This window comes from Helicoverpa armigera, chromosome 10 (assembly GCF_030705265.1).
Source record: "Helicoverpa armigera isolate CAAS_96S chromosome 10, ASM3070526v1, whole genome shotgun sequence".
NCBI lineage: Eukaryota > Metazoa > Arthropoda > Insecta > Lepidoptera > Noctuidae > Helicoverpa > Helicoverpa armigera.
The window spans coordinates 10,122,955-10,144,142 of NC_087129.1; positions in this window are offsets into that span (position 1 = coordinate 10,122,955).

Sequence of the window (21,188 nt, forward strand, 5' to 3'; positions counted from 1 at the left end):
AAAATAATACTTGTTACGTGAGCTGAGGAAATCTTTATTATTACCTTCAGTTTTTGTCTTAAGATATTGCCATAAATACCCACCTGCGCATATACATAGTATTATGACCCTGAGGTTATAACTGTTTTGTCAAACTTATAGGAACGAGTAAATAGTAATCATTCAGGCTTAGGCATCAGGTAATTGGTTTCTGAAAAAAAGTATCTTGCTTACCCAATTTTGTATTTGTATTATTCTATTTTAATACAAGGTCAAAACTGCTCACTGTTCTACTAGATGCGTAATATTTCAAATAAAATTCTCATTCAACACGAACCGTAAGAAATTCTAGTTTATTTTCACCCCGCGTACCTAGTAATCCTCGGTGAAAATTACAAAACGTTCCATTTTATTAGTAGACAACAGCCACGCTAAAAGAAAATAAACTCCAACATTAACCCCAGACAAGATATTAGTAGTTTAGTAGTTTATAAACTTCCACATTTTCCACAATAACTAACAAATTGCAGAATGAGTTGGGAACATTTACACCGGAATTTGAAACTAACTTGTTACTTATTAAGTCCTTATTCCTAAATTATGTAACGTCGGAATATGAAAAAGTATACTGCATTGCGACAATAGTATTTACAGAGCGTTGTGTAAACACAATTCACATTTTAAAGTCTGAACAAATATTTTCGTGTTTTCTTTAGACTTCGCAAAGGGTGTGTTTGTGAAGAAATGCGAACTGTCTTATTGAATCAGTTCGTAGGTATGTATTCGTTTGTAGTGCGGAGCTAACTCGCTCCGTGTCCGAACGTGCGCGTACCTGCTTGATAAAACATACAGTAACAAAACTGTTTGCCTTGCTCTGCCATCAGTTACGGCAGCGTTGGGGATGTAGTATTCAGAAATTTTAAGCTTATGTAGTTTTAGACGTATTTGGTAGAGTCAGGGTCGATCAAAGACGGTTTAGAAATCGATTAAGCCCGTATTACATTTGTTACAAGACTTACCTACGAGTCTACTGCAATCATGAACCAAAATGCAACAATTTTTATAAGAAGTCATCTGACTCCTTATACGACCTCTAAAAAGTGATTTCTTGAGGTCTTTAGTAAATTTAGTCTTGTATGTTATGTTGCGTTGCATGAACATTTTTGAGCAGTGTTAGCAAGGAAAAGATTTCAATTATGTTTTGCACATAAAATGTCAAGCTTTTTCTTCTTTAATATAAGTCAAGGCTAAGACCCTTTTACGGGTGTTGCTTCAGTAGGAAATGCCTTTCCATCTTTAAGAAGCGCAAGTAAATTATAAAGCGGCTCAAAGAGTTTATTTAATTTTGTCCTCCCTGTTTGTATGTTTTAGGTGTTTCTAAGATGAAAGATAAAAATATATGCATTAAAATGGTAAAGGATGTAGCTATTTAATCGTTGCCCTATTCTATGAGTCAGTAGTCACAAGACAACGTAAGTAGTTTATGCTGAAACGAAATAAGAAAATTACATCAACAAAATTGGAACAAACCGCAAAAAGTTCAAACCAAAAACACCCACATTATTAGACCGCCGAACAATAAAAAGCAGCTACAATAAATATGCATAAAACCGCATGCATTCACAAGAAAACAACCAGATGCACTTTGCATGCTTGGAAAATTGCCGCTCTATAGTTCGGGTAACGAGCCGTGACCGGCTTCTAAACACACTAGCTACTTCAGAATCCGGACCACCTTTTATATTTCGTTAATAGCATGGCCGCCAACCTTGCAGCCACAATGTATGAAAGATGAGATTATTACGAAATATGTGGGCTAGCGGTGGCCTATTTAGGGGGATTTTTCGACGGCATTTTTAAGTTGGTTGAAGGTGAGGAATGGTTGTTATAAGCAGATGTGTATAATCATTTGAACTTGGGTGTACGGTAAGCGCTTATTGATTATATCAGGTGTTGCGATCAGCACTTTAATGATGACTCATGTTTTACCTATGTTTTCGACTAGTATTTATTTTATCATGAGAAACAAGCTCCCACCAACTATCTTTTTGTTTTATGATAAAGTAAATGAATACAATTATTTTTCTAGTTATTTTACAAATTGGAACGTTACACGTAGTAATTTTGAGATACAACGTTATGAAGCCTTAAATTGCAAAACTAAATTGAATTTTCTTTTTCAACTCTAAAAAAATACTTACACAGGCTTGATTTATAATATCCTAAAAAAACACAAACGTCTCTTATCACCAAAAAGCCTTACAACGAAATTAAATGGGCATATCAGCGATGCAGCACGCGTTGCTCGCACTATTCAAATAAAATTACATCAGGGACAGAATATGAATTGCAGAAAAACTTGCAGATCATTACAAAGGTCCCTGGACCCTACTCCCGAAAATTCACAGTTTTATTTTTTTATTTCAAATTTTATTTGCAAATGGCCGACCCGTATTAGAGTTGGGAATATTTTCTTAAGTAAAGGTCTTTATGACGCGTAGCTATTGTAATCTGATATTGGAGTACCCTCTGCGATTTATGATACTGAAACAACACTCACCCTTTACTAATGTTATGTACATACTGCTCTGTGACTCCTTTTTATGGAGGGTTAATAATAGCGCCCGAAAATATGGTTAGGGTTATTTTATGAGTCTATTAAAATTTGAAATCTCAATAATTGGGTGGTAGTAATAAAGTTTTGAATGGAATTAGGCTTTGTAACATGTAATATGCTTTATGATTATAATGAACAGCATGTAAAAGCTATTTACTATTATAATACACTGACTCGTAACGGGTTACAAAGTGATTAATTTTTAATTAACTTGGTCATTGCATAACTTGTCAATTCCTTATATAGAGGAAGCTTCGAAAAATATGTTCGATGAAGTTACATCATACCTCAGAAAAAAATAAATTATAGAATATCCATACAAAAACAAATACCCCTGAATCCCAAATTCAGCTGTTTCCATTTGAATACATACTCTATTATATTTCTGACAGACGTAACTTATTGAAACAATCGAAATCTATGAAATATTGAAAAGTAGTTCCAATTGTTTCTTCAAGAGCCTTGTTGAGAGAAAATGTAATGTAAAGGAAGTGTTTTTCTTTCTATTTCCAAGGAGTTAGTAAGCTTTTATCTGTAATTTTATTAAGCTGTTTTTACACTATCTAGACACACGGCAGTGTGTCCGCCAAGTTCGAGCAAAAAAGGCGACACACCGGCCGTGGGTTATATTACACGAACCATTTCGGGCCAAATTCGACCCCCCTGTAACTCAAAATCTATTTTGTTTACGCATATCAAATTTCTAGTATCTGTTGAGACCCCCTCACTTATCTAAAATACAAAATTTCATTAATATACCTATTGTAGGTCTTGAGATATTGACGTCAGAAAATCGCTATTTTTACTATACACTCACTGACTGATTCACTTATTCACTGATTCACTGATTCACTGACTCACTCATCAAAAACCTAGACCACTTCCAATGGTCGTATTGACTTGAAATTTGGCATGGAGGTAGGTCTTTATGTCAAGGTAAAGGGAAAAATCTGAAAATGGCCAAGTGTGAGTCGGTTTCAAAATAATGAAGGTGTTTTATACCCGGTGTAAATTTATACCCCTAAGGAACTAAAACGAACTAAATTTATCTATATTTATATAATATATCTTCGAATGGTCGTACCGATCTGAAATTCGTTACAAAGGTTTGTATTTAGTCAAAGTAAAGTAAAAATCTGAAAACGGCCAAGTGTGAGTTACTTTCGAAAATAACGAATGTGTAACTTTGATCCACGAACATAATATATGATAACATGTCATGTCAGTCAGTTGGTAAATCTAGTCATAGTTAATCTAGTTCATTTCTTTGTAAGAAACATAGTGCATATTAAAAAATCTAAAAGATAGTATAAATGAGACATTTCTTTAACTAACTTCATCATAAGAAAAAAAATAAAATAAACAACCTTACAAAAATAAATGAAATCCCACCCAAAACAAAAATGTGAAAGACTGCCAAGTTCGATAATATGGGAATGCTTCGCCTATAAAAGAAGTGAGATCTGAATAAGTACCAAGTTCCATACACATACCTCAGTTAAAAATAGTTACTTTTTAATGATGATTACTTGGCAAGTTTTAATAGAAAATTAAATACTTGATTCATTGCGTTTAGTAGGTTTGTAACAAGGTGTATGAAAACTTGCCAAGTAACATCATTAAAAAATAACTATTTTTAACTGAGGTATGTGTATGGAACTTGGTACTTATTCAGATCTCACTTCTTTTATAGGCGAAGCATTCCCATATTATCGAACTTGGCAGTCTTTCACATTTTTGTTTTGGGTGGTTATTATTTCTAGGTATAATAACAGTTACCGTGACCTCGGTACTTAAAGAGCTCCAAATTGAACAAAGATGGGTATAGACACTCGGTTGAATGTTTGGATGACATACTGGAAATACCAATTATTGGTGTTTATATAGATACCTATTTTTTAATGATGGCAAAAATCATCAAATAGGCTCGCCGTGGGTTAGCAGCGGCGACTGAGTGTCAAATTTTTACTGACTAAAAATCTGTCGTGTTCCGTCGTAGGCCTTTTATATACAGGGCCGTCTCTAGCTCATGTAGCTCCTGGATGCAATCATCACCCAAGCGCCACCTATTTATTGGAAGATTTTGAGTAGTACATGTTGATCGAAGTACTTAAAGTAGTTACAAGGAATATAAATAAGAACGTTCGAACGAAAGTCACTTTTTTGGTAGGTAAATAGGCTCAAACTGTTGGCCAGGTTTAACTTATGAAAGTCGAGACAGAACAACGTAATTGTAAAAATTTGCGCGAGCGAAGCGAGCGAAATAATATTTTGAGGCAGATTCAGTATTTTTTTATACTATACCATGTAAATACGATCTTTATAACATCAAGGTTTTCAAAGTTATCCTATTTCCTTCACAGTATATAGGAACAGCTTCTCAGTTCGAAGATATTCATGCATAACTTGAAATTGTTTTCCTTCGACGAGAGCCGATGTTGGCACGAAATATGCATTGAGTATGACCTTTGTTTCCAACAACTTTGTATTGTATGCTTCTTACGATATCATAATATTGAGGAAATTTAGAATATAGGTTTGCTTAAGTTATTTTTTCTAAGAAGATTTTTTCCTTACTATAATAAAATTACAGGACTTCTACTATTAGAATGCCATGTAAGACTTAGTTTTCAGTCTTAAATCATGAAATGAAGGCTTAGATTATTATTAATTGAAAATTACTAATTTCTGCCAGCGGTTTCCTTCCGGGACCTTCTAGACGAACTCAGACAAAAAATCTATAGCCTTTCTAATTAAATTGGCTATCTAATACTGAAGGAATTTTTGAAATCGGACTAGACGTTTCTGAGATTTGCGCGTTCAAGTAAACAAACAAATTCTTCAGCTTTATAATATTAGTGTAGATTATACCTGAAATAAGTTTGACATGATATCTTATTTTATACATGGGTACTAAACGAGTTCTATATTATCTTATTGTATTCCCACACATTCCTTTACACAAAGATATAACACATACACTTTATTGTTTATGAAATACTGAACAATTGTTATCTTTCAAAGCTACATAAAGTACAACAATAGGCACCCATATCTCAAAGCGATCTTTTACAGACATCCACAATATACAGATAATATTTACCTAAACTTTAGCCTAGTCACACACGGTAGACTAAACAGTCGGCCAATTAAAAAAAATCTTGATTCTAATCACAATTTTCAGTCGGTCTGATCTTTGTAATGTGCGTACTGCCATTCATCTTCCTTCATACTGAATTATGAGCTTAAACAAACTATATTGACCGACTAAAAGTTTGCCGTGTGCAGGAGCTCTTAGATATTTTTATCTACTTTATATTATATACCTATATCATTTTATATTGTCATTGTATAGTCTTTATTGAGTCAAAGAATGAGCACTGCAGAATTACTTTGTGATTTACTATTTTAAAAATTGGATTATAGCAAATTATTACTCGGCATTCGTAATTCAACCTTTTGTATGGTTTATGTGAACATTATTTTTAACAAATTGAGATTAAAATCATATGTGATTCTCAAAATTCTTGAATGGCTGAGTCGCATCTTTTCTGAAGTTAAATTTTGGTGAAGCCTTCGTGTAAATCTTATTTATTGTTATTTTGGTAGTTTTGGTTATTTTGAGCGTGTCTTTGTTACTGGGGACTTAGTTTTACCACTTCTTTTTCCAAGCAAAAACACATAGGTAGTGTTTTGGGGACCGTCTTTTTTAAATTTGACCTTCAAAAGTGCTGTTTTTCAGCCTACTTTGAATAAATGACTTTTTATTCGTGTTTTATTTTACACGTTTTATTTTTCCAAGAAGTCATAACTTATAACCTTCAGGTCTGTTAGTTTGAACAGCTATTACAGAATATTTGGTTGAGTAATATGTAGTGACAAGGGTTGAGGAAGGTACGCCTTCTAGTTCGGTCATGTGTAAAATATGAGTCAAACGCGATTAACTGAAAGGATTTATAGAGAAGAGTGTGCAAGAGACGCTGTGATATGTAAAATTTTATGCTTGTTTAAGAATAGTTAGGAAACTGACATCGTGAAATTACGTTTGTGAAGAATAAATGAAACAGAAAATATTTCGCAAGAAATGATTAAGTTTTAACAGGTTCTTCGGTCGAATTAAGGTCGAATTGAGCATACTCATAAAAAATAGGTACCTTTATAACCTCGATACTCGTGACCAACATGGCGTTTCACTAAACACATTAGCTGGTAATACTTACACATAAAAATATAAATACAATAATTCCATTTTCATCTTTTCTTGCCTTGTATATAGAACATACCAATTAATCCAGACAATTTTGACAACTAAATAGAACACAGAAAAACCGTAAGTTCTAGAAGCCTTCATCCACATTCCTATCGACGCAGTATTTGAGTACAAAGTTACCGTTTATAAATCAGGCTGTATGTAACTGCTTGAAGTTGCCTGGTCTTGACAAGACAGGCTCCTTCAACTTTTGAACCGGGGATTTGTCTTTTGAAAAGCTACTACGACTTGGTTTATGTGTGTTTTTTGCATTTGTGTACCTAGTTGAATTTGTTTTGGTAAGGTTTTCGAGTTGTTTATGACTTTTGTGTGGTAGGTATGCTGTTCCTGTGGATTGCAGTCTTCGCGTATTTTGTTGTGTTTTCATTGATGATTTATTATCGGGAAATCTCGTAAGTGTGCACTTAACTTTTCAAAGAAAAAAATATTAATGCAAAACAATAGCGTTTTGGTCCTACAAACGTGATAAAATAAGTAACAAAAATTGCATTACCGAGGTTTTTATGCAAAGTTTATTAACTTTTTCTGCGTTTGTAGAATTTTTGTACTATTTTACTGTTGTAAAAGTTATAATTTCACCATATTATCAAGTCAGGAAATTCATTGCGGTTTTGTAGACTAATTTAAATACTTACATTTGTCGAAAGATGACATAATTCGAAATGACGTTCCCTTATTAACTTCATTCCTAATATTTCTTTAATCAAAAACAACTCCGTAGCAAGCCATTTAAGCTTCGCCTTATAATCTGATTGAAAGCCCAAACAAAAATTTGATCTCGCTCAAACAAACAGCCGGCACTTTCAAGTACAATCAACGATAAATTGTTTATTGCTTTTAAAAGCCCAAATGATATTCCATTTCTGAGTTGTTCTACGGAACTAAGACGTCTGATATTAAATTGAATCTACATCGAATCGTCTTCAGAAATGAGTTCGCAGTCGGCCTTCAAGATGTTATATTAAAAGAAAAGTGAAACGAGACTTATATTAAATTAAATTCTGGACATCTGTCGTACACTTTGGCGTAACGAATAAAGATTCAGCATTAATGAATATTTGAATTAATAATTCCTTATTACAGAAAACTTGTGATTAATCTTATCATAAAATGTTGCTAATTAAGGAATTTTGGTAGCTTGTGTACCTAGATCATCTCGAAAGGAATTCATTAAAGAACCTGCCTCTTTACTACTCTGTCCAAATAAAGAACGTAAAAGGTCAAGAACACGCTTCTTCAAGTATTTATTTGCAATACATTAATCCTCAATCCTTATGTATTTGAACCAAAGGTATGGAAGATACCTTTGGTTCAAATACATAAAAACAAGTGACAACCACTCAACATTCCAAAAAAAAAACAACCAAAATATCAATCAAAATAAATTGCCAGCTCCATAACATTTAGAGCACAACCCGTCGCCCGCATCCCCCTTATTTATAGCTGCTTACGTCAGCAACTTAAAAAAAACTACTACCTAAGCATCCGACGTTGACGTTCCAATTTCCTTGATCCTCCAACATAATAGAGTCAGTAAAGAGCGACACTTAATTTCCAGCGAGCCGGCAACGTATTACTTACGTGAAACTATGAATAATTTCAAATGTTGCTATACTTATTATTATTTGCTTTGTTTTAATACTATGTTGCTAACAACACTCAAACATGAGAGGTTTGTTCTGTACCTACTAGGCTACCACGACTTTTTAAGCAAAGTCATAACTAGAATCAAACGTTTGTATAAATGAAATAAAATGATTTGACTTCGAAGCATAGTCAAAGTTAAATCATTTTATTGTGGTGTTTACAAGCATTTATAAGCGTCAAAAATGTACATACGTTTGATTCAAGTTATGTCGTGGTAGCCTAGTAGGTAAAAAACCAACCTCTCAAGTATGTCTGCGTGAGTTCGATACACTGTAGGTCTTGACTCTCATTGAACATCTTTGGCAGTCTTTACGGGTGGTCAGTAGCCAGTAAGTCTGACATCAGTCTAACGAAGGGGTATTGGGTTGCCCGGGTAAGTAGGTTGAGGAGGTCTGAGGAGGTCTCTCCTTATAAAACACTAGAACACAGCTGCATCTTTTTAGACTGGAAGCCGACCCCTACATAGTTGAGTAAAGGCTAGGCAGAAGCTTTAATTATTTGCTTTGTCTGAATACTATGTTGCTTGTTTTGTCTGGCGTGAGGAATTATCGAACAGTATTGTTACCTACGCTTAAAATGTTATTTCAGGTATCTAATTAAGGTTTCTGAGTAAATCGTAGTTGTTTACAAAACATGATTAAATGGTGAATTAGAGGAAATCGACCCTTAATTAGCTAGCAATCGCTTTAATGCTTATTTAATAAAAGCTTGTAAAAAATCCTCGAAATCTTTTTACAGTGTTCCAATAACTCGTTTAGTGCTAAGTTTGTTGAAATAGTATGTAAAGGTAATGAATAGAAATAGTAATCGATACCCTTATAATACCTAATAGGGACTTTTTAGCAATTTCATATTATTATTTAGAACATAATTTCAAGGTCAAGGTCAAATTACCATCCATAATTTACATAAACACGGGTTTATCTAATAAATTACACAACAAGATTTCACATTTTATTTGCCACAATCGTATACATCTATTCTAGATCCGAGGTAACTATTTGACAAATTCTAGTACGTGTGTTGTGAATTTCTAAAAACTACTAGAAACCTGTATTGAATACCTAGGCAGAATTGGTTTGCACTACATAAAACTAAACTACTTATTCATTCTCAAGACGTTTTAAGAGTCAACGGGGAGCAAATGGGTAATATATCATTGGACTAATTTGATGGGGTTGTGAACTATCAAAATATTGCAGTGTCATGATGAAAAAATAACGACCTTCTGATATTAGATTTGGATGTACTCTTTCTTATTAAAATTTGATTTATTCTTGTTTCATAAGAAGAAAATCAAATTACGTTTTAAACACAAATATTGTAATGCCGAATGATAAATAGATGGTAAATTCAACACAAACAATCCTCAGGTATCCTAGATAAGTAAACCAGCTTTGGCAAGTAGCTATATTTAAGTAATATAAATATTCAAGAATTTGCTATCTACAAGACCTCGTAGAGAACAAAAATAAGATCCTTACTTTAACACAAAATCTTTACTCTAAATACCAAAAATATAATGTACACGTTTAAAAATAACTGAAACTATGTACATCACACTAGGTACCTACATATAACTTAACCGAAATACAGGTTCATTGCCATCCCAAAAAGTAATAATAATCACTCGGCAGCTCCCGGAAGGGGCATCGGCACAATACATGCCGAAACCCTCCAGGGCAGGCCTCTAAATAAGCCTTACACCACTAAAACCCAAAGGAGCCCAAAAGTAAACAGGCCAATATTTTCGATATGGAACTTAAATAAATTCTTCGGTATATTTTGTCGTACATGTTATTCGGATCACGGCGTTGTCCATGATTTATTCCGCGTCACGTCTGCGACTTATCAGTCTCTGGCGGGAATCAGGGAAGCTCATATATCCTCTGCGAAATGGAATAGAACGTTCCCTAAAACTCTCTCCCTTATGTTCATTTTCAAGTATATTGTGTATGTATGGGTGTTGTGGTACGGTAGATATTTTGTTATTGGATAGCGTCTGTGTTTTAATTATATTATATTATATGATCTTCAGTAAAATTTTAATTGTATATGCGTTTGTTTGTTGTTTTCATGGGAAAATTGGTGTAAATGGAGACAGTTATAAGCTATTTCCCATGCGATTTTATAAAAGAGGATTAAACTGCAGAGAAACACCACTAAATGTCTCACGACATTAGATAACAAATACTAATTATTTATAAAATGAGACTCAGAATTCGTTAGTAATATAATATTTTGACTAGATTGCCAGTATAACACCTTTTTTGTTAAGTACGTTCTTTGGTTTCGATTACGAATTTGAAACGTATAGGTACTGTTGTTAAATTACTCTAGCTCAATCAACCAATAATTTATTGTTAATTAAAGATTTCTTTAAGAATACATAAGAATTAGCTGTAAAATATCATATTTCATTGTTGATCAATAAAAGCCAACAAACGTTCTAGTACATTTTATATTCCTAGCAGTATTTTTTACCCTGAATTTTTCATAGCAGAACATTTTGTCTAAAAATCTTTCCAAGAAGTAATTTATAACAACACGATTTATATCCAAGTTTCAAATATTATTTTGACAAGTAAAGGTGACAAACAGTTAGGGAATCGAAATGAAATTCCTGCCTCTATTTATTAACAAAGTAATATTATCGAGAGAAGAAAATATTTAAGGTCGTTGACTTGTACTCGGTTTCTATTTCAAATGAAATACCTGTAATATAAATACATTTTCATTATTTGGAGTATTTTCTTGTTTGAGACACATTTCATTTGAGTTTTTCTGAGTATTTTTATAAAATAAGATATTTCACACGTATTTTCGATTTGTCTCTCTCTTATTGATGTAATTGGATATTTGCAAAGTCTACGTGGGCGGTCCCATAATGAATTGGCCTAACTATGAAATAGTGGAGGAAATGAAATGAAACCGATTTTATTTTTCAATATAATCAAAATAAATACCAATACACTTCTGACATCTGCGAATTAGTATCTCTTCACCTTTATAAAAGTAATCACAATTTTACCCCAAAAGAGGGAGCCTATTGTCTTTCTAGGGGGCTTTTCATCCTTATAACGCCATTCTATTGACTCGCGCTTGTTTTGTGGATCATAATACAAAATCATAGTTTCATCACCAGTCACTAGCCGCTCGATCACATCTTTGAATTTTCCTCCACAAAGATCCAAAAACTCTGAAACGCAACGCCCGTCTCTGAACCGCTGAAAGAAGTTTCGGTACCCATCTTGCACTCACTTTTTTCATGTGAAGATGTTCATGGAGCACATTATGAAAAATACTTTTAGGTAGCCCAAGGCTAGCTGCAATTTCTCTAATCTTCAATCGGCGGTCACTCCGAACCTCCTCTTCAATAGGAGCAATTGTTTCGGAAGTGAGCACTTCCACAGGCCAACCGTCATACCCAATGTCTTCGACGGTTTATCTCCTGAGGTGAAACTTTTTAAACAAATTTTTCACTATGTTATAGGAGGGGACAGACTCCTTATACACGCCATCTATTCATTTTTTTATTCACGCAGGGGATAAACCTGCTTTAAACAGAAACTTTATGAGACTTCGATACTCAGTTATCGACATTCGGAAAAAATACGCGACTCTCGTCATTCAAATGCCTACTAAACTAAAACTAAGTATTTTTTATATTAAGTACACGATAAACGTACTTTTTAATGCCACATAATATGTAGCGATATGTCGCCTAGAACTATATCAGGCCAGTTCATTATGGGACCGCCTAGGTACATAGATAAAATTGGATACACCTTAGCTAGCTATTTCAGAATGTTTAATTTAGGATCACGTATCACTTAGGTTTGATTACGTCACATTATATACACTCTACACGCTTGTTACCTACACTTTCAGTCAAAACAATACAAAACATATGGAACAAGCCATTATACCAAAAGCAACTTAAACATGTTCATAAATTATATATTCATAGTACCTGAGCAAAGGAGCTTTTTTATGTCCTTATTAAGACAAAAACAAACACACCACAGCCCTTTTCAACATTGAAGGAGACAAACATCAAAAGGTAAAGAAACTTACAAATACGACATCACACTTTAATTTTATTCCCAATAGAAGTCGAAATAAACATTTTATTTAACGTGGAAACTCTTCAAATAATTACAGAATCTCCAGATATAGGCACACTTAAAAAGTTTCCAAAGCGAAATACTTTTTTTCCTATCGTTCGCTTGATCGCCTCTATCCTTAAAGCCAGGTAATACAGAACTTTTCCCAACGAAAATTACTTTCGTACAAAATTTCACCCCTTATCAAATTCAATTCGAAAACTGCTGAATACCGCAAACTTTTCTAAATGAAACTACCTATTGGGTTTACGAAAAAATCCTAAAGAAGATATGCTTTTTAGGAGTCGTTTTTTTCTTATTTCGCAAAATTGGATTATGCGTGTTTTGCCTTTTCTTTCTAGATGAAATAAACTTATTTTTGTTTACTAACCTTTTCCTATTCAGAAAATCTACACTGGTAACCTAATCTAACACTAACCAGACATTACATAGTTTTGAAGGTTGTGTGTACAATTGAACATTATTAATTAAATCAAACAAGCTCAGTCAATCAGGTTCAAATATCATATCTTCAAAATATATCGGAAAGGAATCCCTATTTCCTTATTATAACAACAAGAGAGCTACTTTTCATAATATTGCTTCTTTTATAGAAATGTCACGGAACAACATTAAAAGTATTAAATTCAAATATATTCAATATAGTAAAACATCTCCAACACACGAACACCATTAGTTGTTTCAACAGAACACCTCGCAATATTTATTGTTGCTCGTACAATCTTTCAGGGCAGCATCCAGAAAGTTTTCATATCAATGATTTATGCTTCTACTTGCGTCAATATTTGGTATCTCTCACGGCCGGATAGGCGTAATAGCACAGTTTGGATACATTCTCTTGTATACAGTTGGGAAGCTACCTACAACTTTCGGAAAAATGTCACTCACACACGCATTTTTTTTTGTATGGCATCTCGCCGTTCAGGCCGTGTACTGCTTAGCCGGACTTTTGCCTGTGGATGCCTAGAATTTAAGGCCTCCAGCCAGGGGTCACACACGCATGTGCATCGACGAGCTTTTATCGGTGCTGTAATTACTGAGTGTCGTGCATCGAGCACATGCGTATGGAGTGACAATGTTACGAACGTTAGTACATAGCTTCACAACTGTTTTCAAGAGAATCTTTCTAAACTGTGCTCCTACGGCCGGATAGGCGTAATAGGTTCAGAAATAGCTATCTATTTTGTATAGGTATCGATTCGAAGTATGCTGGGAAATAAATTATTTGTGTAAGGTTAGGTGGGATGAGATGGATGAAGTTATTTTATAAGATGGTTGTTATTTAAAGTTGAGCCTCCGCAAAATCTAAGTAAAAATAAAATATGTATTATTAGAGAGTCAGCGGTTCACTTGACCTTCCTCATAGGACCACAATAGATAGGGAAAGGAAAGATATAAGTTTTCTTCGTCATAAGTTTAAATATAGCATAGCGATGAAAGTGATACGATAGTGTCAAAATCTGGTACCTATAGTATGTTTTATGATCACTATTTATATGCAATGTAAGTGACAATTCCCTCTAAAATAAACGAGGTACGAGTACATACTTAAATGTGAAGTCTTAATAAAAACCTCATTTTTTACAAAAAACAAAAAAGCAGACACTAATCCAAAAGCTTAAACACGGCAAATCCTCCTAATAAACATAGAACAAATTGTAAAATTATACCTTGACACAATAATTTTTGTCAAAACAGTCTAAATTCCACGTAAATGTTATTACAAACACGAGTAATGATCCCGAATAATAAAATAAAATGAATCCTTATGATAATAACATAAAAGTAGCACAATTCAGACTAAACAGTCGACCGACAATTGCCCATCGGCATTTTTTTTTTAAAGAAAATCTTCATTCCAATCAATGCTTTCAGTTGGTTTGATACCGGCTAAACACCCGATCTTTGTAATGTGCGTACTACCATTCATCTTCATACTCATTTATGAGCCTAAACAAACTATCGGCCGACTAAAAGTTTGCAGTCTGCGGATACTATAATAGAATTTTTACACAAATTGAACGACACTCTTTATGAAAATGTATATAGTTGAGATATTTAATCAGTACTTTAGAATTTGCTCAACAATTTCAGTAATGAGGTACACCGTTTGAAATGCATTCTGAATGATAATTAGATAAATTCTCATTAGCAGTCTTATATATGTTTTTTTAGATATTCTTAGCTTTACATTTAAAAAGTTTTACAATAGACAAGAAAATTAAAGTGTTTTTTTTTGCTGTTACTCTAATGATATTTATTATATAGCCTTTTTTATGAGGTTCATTAAAGGAGCTACTCTTTTCATTTTGAATTATTTTTATTCTAACTATTGCACTGACATTTAACTTTTAACTTGAACTCAAAATTACTGCAATGTACTATTTTGGTCGCATATGACATAGTGGTATAATTAAAAGCGATAATTACAACAAGAATGTTGAGATAATCCAGTTTAAAATATAAACAATTCTTTCAAGTCTCCAAATTCCAATATAAGTTGACATAGTTTTATTATACAGTGCCACTTTTTGTTACATTCGACTTGAAAAGTGGGGTATCAAGGTATGTAGCACACACCTTGCAACACAAAAAACATTTACCACATTTCATAAGTCTTTGCAAGCAACAGACATCAATGTTCTTTAATTTCTTTCTTCGCACATAAATTGTGAGGAAACCAATAATACCTCGTAAGGGGGCAATGTACGGGGCTTTATCGCTTCGTACGTGATGACATTCCTATTGAGCCGATGGCACTCACCATACGAGCCTTAAGACTCCACTTTGAAACGACGATAATTGTATGTGGAAATGGAATATAAAAATACCATTCCCTTTGTACTCAATGACGGGATTTCCGACATTTTCATATGGAATACTTGATAATTTATATTTTTAATGTTGAAGTGTTGTGTTATTTTATCGAATTATGGTAGGATGCTTTTTAAAGGAAGAGCTTGTGGTTAAGTCAAAGCCGCACGGGTCGGTCTAATATAAGGTTAAGCAATGATCGGCATGGTCGGTCGGTGGATGGTGACCATCTTGTCATGACGAGGTGGTGGTGGTGTTTGTCATTAGAATATTTTGACAGTCAGATAGGCAGTCGCTCCTTGGAAAAAACTGGCACTCAGCTACACCAGGTTAGACTGGAAGCTGACCAAACATAATTGGGAAAAGGCTAGGCATATGATGATGAATGGCAGTATGCTATTCGAAATAACGATATGTTTGTGCATGCAGCTTACACAGCTGTGGTAGAAGATAAATGGTGTTCTACCAAGTAACTGTTATGAAATGAAACGTCAAAGGACGTTTCAAGTATTGTATGAATAGTGTAATACCCGTCAGACGTTACGTGCTCACAAAGGTCTACGCAGTGACTACGGCGTAGGCAATGTCCAGGCTACGGCGTAGCGTTTGTCCAAGCTACGACAGTTTACAGACACGTGATATTGTTGCAAATGCTGTTGAATCTGCATTGAAGAGGTTTTGCTTCTTAGTATTTCTGAGTTTTAGATTCATAAGAAAGTCATTGAAGTTTATTTCTGATAGGATATCTTGAATTTACTTATTGTACACTAACCATTTTCCCGTGCTTTCACTTGCATACTAGGAAACTATTGGCCTTACTAGGATAAAACATAGCCTATGTTACTTGGGAAGAGTGTAGCTTTCTAACAGTGATTTTTTTTTGCAATGGAGTCCTTTAGGGTGCAAACAAAGAAAAAAAATGATTCCTCTTTATATAAATACATATTATTATTAGATACCTGTCGTGAATACGTATGATAACAGCGATTTGGTATGACAGTGACATCTGTATACTAACTGCACTTAAGGGACCCTACATCCATTAATTGCATGATGCGGTCACTATGAAGTGACGTGACATTTTCACAATTGGAGTTAAAGTGCGGTATAGATAAAAGGAAAGGCAATAACATACAAATTCAATAAACGTTGGTTACCCGGGGGTAAATGTAGTAAGTGATACTTGTCTGTCTCATAGTGACTGAGCAATTTGCAGTTTATACTGTTGTAGGTTCAATTGCAAACAATATTTTTAAGTTCTAGGTGTTTGTGTGTAGATAAATGTATGGTATTAAAATTTTTCACAGTATATAGGATTTTTTTACTGAGATCAAGATTTTTTTTTATAATATAAAATACATCTGTGTTCTTAAATAAACTGAGGTGTGGTCAAAATGTAGCGTTATAGTGCAATAATTTTAATTTCTTTGTGACGCGAGCGAATCTCCTGGAAACAGCTTCTATATAATATAATACCTAATTCATTTATGTACGTAACACAGAGCCACGAACTCATGTCACAAAACTTTTCTTATTCAGAGTCGTTGCTACCTAAACCTGAAATTAGTTTGTGAAAAGGGATCCTTTCCAAAACAAAGCTACCTAATTGAAAATTTAACTCAGATGAATTTGAACTAAAAATTCAGTACTTCCAACACGTAATTGGGACAACAATAAATTAATTATTTTGTCCGTCTAAAGTACTCAAAACGAGTCCTTGAAATGATTTGAAGTAATCAGAAGCTGTTGTATTCAAATTAGAGTTGATTGGATTTCCAAAATAGTTAACTTTATTTAAGTTTTACTGTACATAAAGTAAAATATAAGGCCTAGTAATTTAATTCATCATCTGCTTTGCTTTTCCACGATAAACTGTAGGTCCCAGCTGTCATTTGAACATCATTGACAGTCTTTGTAGGTAGCCGGTAAGTGTAACAGCCAGATTTACTAATTAATATTATGTTGGATCTGAAATAAGATAATTATATAGTCAAACATTTAACTAATACATCGACTAAAACCTCCCTTTGCCTTGTCATACATACACAAGTAATGACTCTGCCTTCCACGCGTCGAAGGCAGAGTCATTACTTATAAATTAAAATTAAATCCTAAAAAGTAGTTTCATCTTCTATTTTCTAAAATAATCAACATGACTAAACTAAATGTAGCAAAAAACAGCGGAAAGAAGCACGTGCCAAAAATAATAAATTATACATATTAATGTTATATTGAACCTGACATTTAATTTACCCAACAAAAAAAGTGATACAAAATTATTTGTCCAAATAAAAATATTATTAAATTGTCCATTAAAAATGGGTTTCCACAGTGGAATATTTAAAATGGGAATTGCTCATGAAAAAATAAATGGTCATGCTGAACGTTAAAAAAAATTTACTCCAAATATTTTATTACTTCATGAATTGAACGTCATAATACAATTTATGATGTGGAAAGTCCTTTTTTTGCTTTATACACTGATTACCAGTCTGTTTTATTTTTTGTTAACTGACTTCCCGAAAAGGAAGAGATTCTCAATTCGCCGGGATCTGTTTTTTTTTTGTTTTAATGTATGTTCACCGATTACTCGAAGACACCTGGATCGATAGCGTATACCTCCCAAGTGGTCCCATATGTTCAGGTCAGGATCTGATGATGGAAACCCTGAGAAATTGAGGGCAACTTTCAAAAATTAAGGAGACCATAGCACTAGGAAGTGGTGAAAGGGGAACGTTTTGAAGGTCCTGTCCTTTTGTAATTTGATGTAATAAAAACAATGCTCTCTTATGTACTTTCTCATGTACTCTCTTATGTACTTTCTTATATACTCTCTTATTATGTACTCTCTTATGAACTTTCTTATTATGTACTCTCTTATGTACTGTCTTATGTGCTCCTCTTACGTACTCTCTTATGTACTCTCTTATATACTCTCTTATGTACTCTCATATGTATTCCTTATGTGCTCTCTTATGTACTCTCATATGTACTCTCTTATGTACTCTCTTTTATATTCTCGTATGTACTCGCTTATTTACTCCTCTTATGATCTCTCTTTTTTTTACAAGGTCCAAAGCCAAGGTCAAGACCCAAGGCCTATGAAAGTAGTTCCTCTTATTAATAGGCACCAGTTACATTTGGTGTTTGCTGCAGTCTATCTTAACATATCGGACATTGTACCTATCATTCAGTGAGTTGGCACAGAGTTCATTTGTACATACATACCCTTAATTTATACATGAACAGACATTTACTAGATCTGCTATTGTAGATTTAAAAATACTTATGAAAAAAGACAGTGTTACTCGAAATTGGTCGTATTTTAAGAAAGTGACATTAAGGTGCCAATTTATTAATGAATTAAGCAATATAGTTCACAACACAAGGCAAACTCAACCAGCTGCATTAAGCAGAACAATCAGCGAATATCAAAACAGCCGCTATCGTATAGTTTACACAGAATACTTAATAGGATTACACTCATCGAATCGGACGCCGCCTAACCGTGCAATGCGACTCGGGACAAAATTATCCCAACGGACCACACCATTACTGCCCATTAATAGGGCAATTTAAACTCAGTTAACGTTTCGCGTGTTCGCTTAAAACGGCTTTTATCACGTATAATGGTGGATTTAGAACGTATTTTTGTGGAAAACTGCTACTGTCTTTGTGTACACGTCTGTTGCACGCAGGGATTCTTTTAAACAGCTGTTTTTTGTTTTGAAGGAGCAATTAAGTGTTGGACAATTTGTACTGTGGCCACGGTTTGTGTGGACAGAAAGTGTAGTGGTAATGGAAGCTATTTTGTAGAAGTTACTGTACTGTATTTGTGGGTTGGACTTTTTGGGGATATTTTGGTCAGTATTGTGGTATACTTTTAAGTAATTATTATTTTAGATACTTACTCCTTCTTGTTTTTTTTTTCTTAACAATAATTATTACATGAATTATTTCTCTGCATTCACATTACCATACATATTTACATTATAATGCAAAATGTGGTAACCAAATAAAGACAGTGGAAACCAAATATATGTAGACACCAAGAATATCGATATCAAAACTTAAAATAAAACAGCAACAACTTATCACCAATAAAACCAAAACGTTCGATTAAAAAAAATATTATTTCGATTAGCAATACTTAATCCAAAGCAATTTCTGCTTTATTATTTTCTTTTGTATAAAAAAACGCAGTTAATTAAGTTGGCAGGTCGTAATCCGGGATTACAATAAACCTGTAGTAAAAGGTCTTCATAGCTTACTGAATGGATTTAATGAGCATTCCCTGAATATATTTACACTAAGGCTTCTTTCTTACTTTAATCATAATAATAATAACTCGTCTCATTTCAGTTTTTAATTAACAGTATGCAAGTTGATTTAATTAAGTATTCAAACTCATCAAATATTTTTTTTGTGAAATATTTTATTTCATGCAAAACTGAAGCTGTAAAAATACAAATAAAAAAAATATATGATACAATTTCTATTAAAAATGATTAGCATTTATAAGAAAATAATGCATTTTAACTTCTATGTACAGATGCTACAGATTGTTATAAAGTTTATTTATAAACATTGAATTCGATTCACCTTAAATTCCACGTAAAATTACATTTAATTTAGAACAGTTGAGCTCGTTCAACCGGTAAACTCGTTCCATTTATTCCCGTACTTAACCCTCAAGTTTCTATTAATTAAAAGCGGGATCAAATCGTCCAACGGAAGCAAGTTTCAAGCAATAAGAGAAAAAACTCGGTACTTCTCGTGCCAAATTGTTGTGCAGAACATTATACAAGTAAGTCCACTGTCTAGGCCACAGACATGCTAGGCCCATCAAACTTACCCCACATACAGTTAACGGGTTACCACGCGTCTTGGTTTAACTTTATGGCAAATTCAACCTTAATGTGGTAGTATTAAAGTGCAAATTTGTTTGGGGTTGGTTGACTTATTGAGGCTACACATCCTGATCAATAATAGATTTTATAATGGATAGAAGAGTGCGTGTCTGTGAAAGCATTTTGTATGGAGTCGTGAAAGAATGTTGTTGATGCTTTTTAATTTATTTTTATTCTTTTGACAATCATTTTAATTAAAACAACTCGATATTAGAAAAATAGCCCAGTTAATTGGTCTTTCTTTTCCAAGCACACGACCTAATTGCATTTAAGAAAAGATTTCTCTGCCAAGAAAAAATACACAATAGGTGCCCCTCTAAGAAACTCGAGCAATTTGACCTTCGGAAGTCAACACGAAAATCCGTAACACTTTTGTACTGAAGTGCCCTTTAATCAAACTCATTTATTCTGAGGAACTTTTAACAAATGATCCCGGTACAGTTGCGCAGATAATCGTTATATAGATTGGAAGTGAGGCCGGGACAAACAGCGCAGTCGTTAGCAAAGTCCGTCTCAAGTTACGAACTGGTTATACACACTGCTTGAATAGATGACAAACATTTATGACATTTGAGGTTGTGTAAGATAGATGTCAAAATACATTATGATCACTGAAGAATTACACAGTAAAATATTGTTTATCAGTAACTCCAATCACACATTCCCTTCATAATGAGATTCCAACATTACCGACAGTTTGTCCATGTGGTCCAGACTTATGTATCTCGAGGGAAACTTATCTCTAGTGATAAAATAAGACAGAATACACAAATCTATCGTTTTTTATAGGCACTTGATCTCTTTATTAACATAGCAATATATTA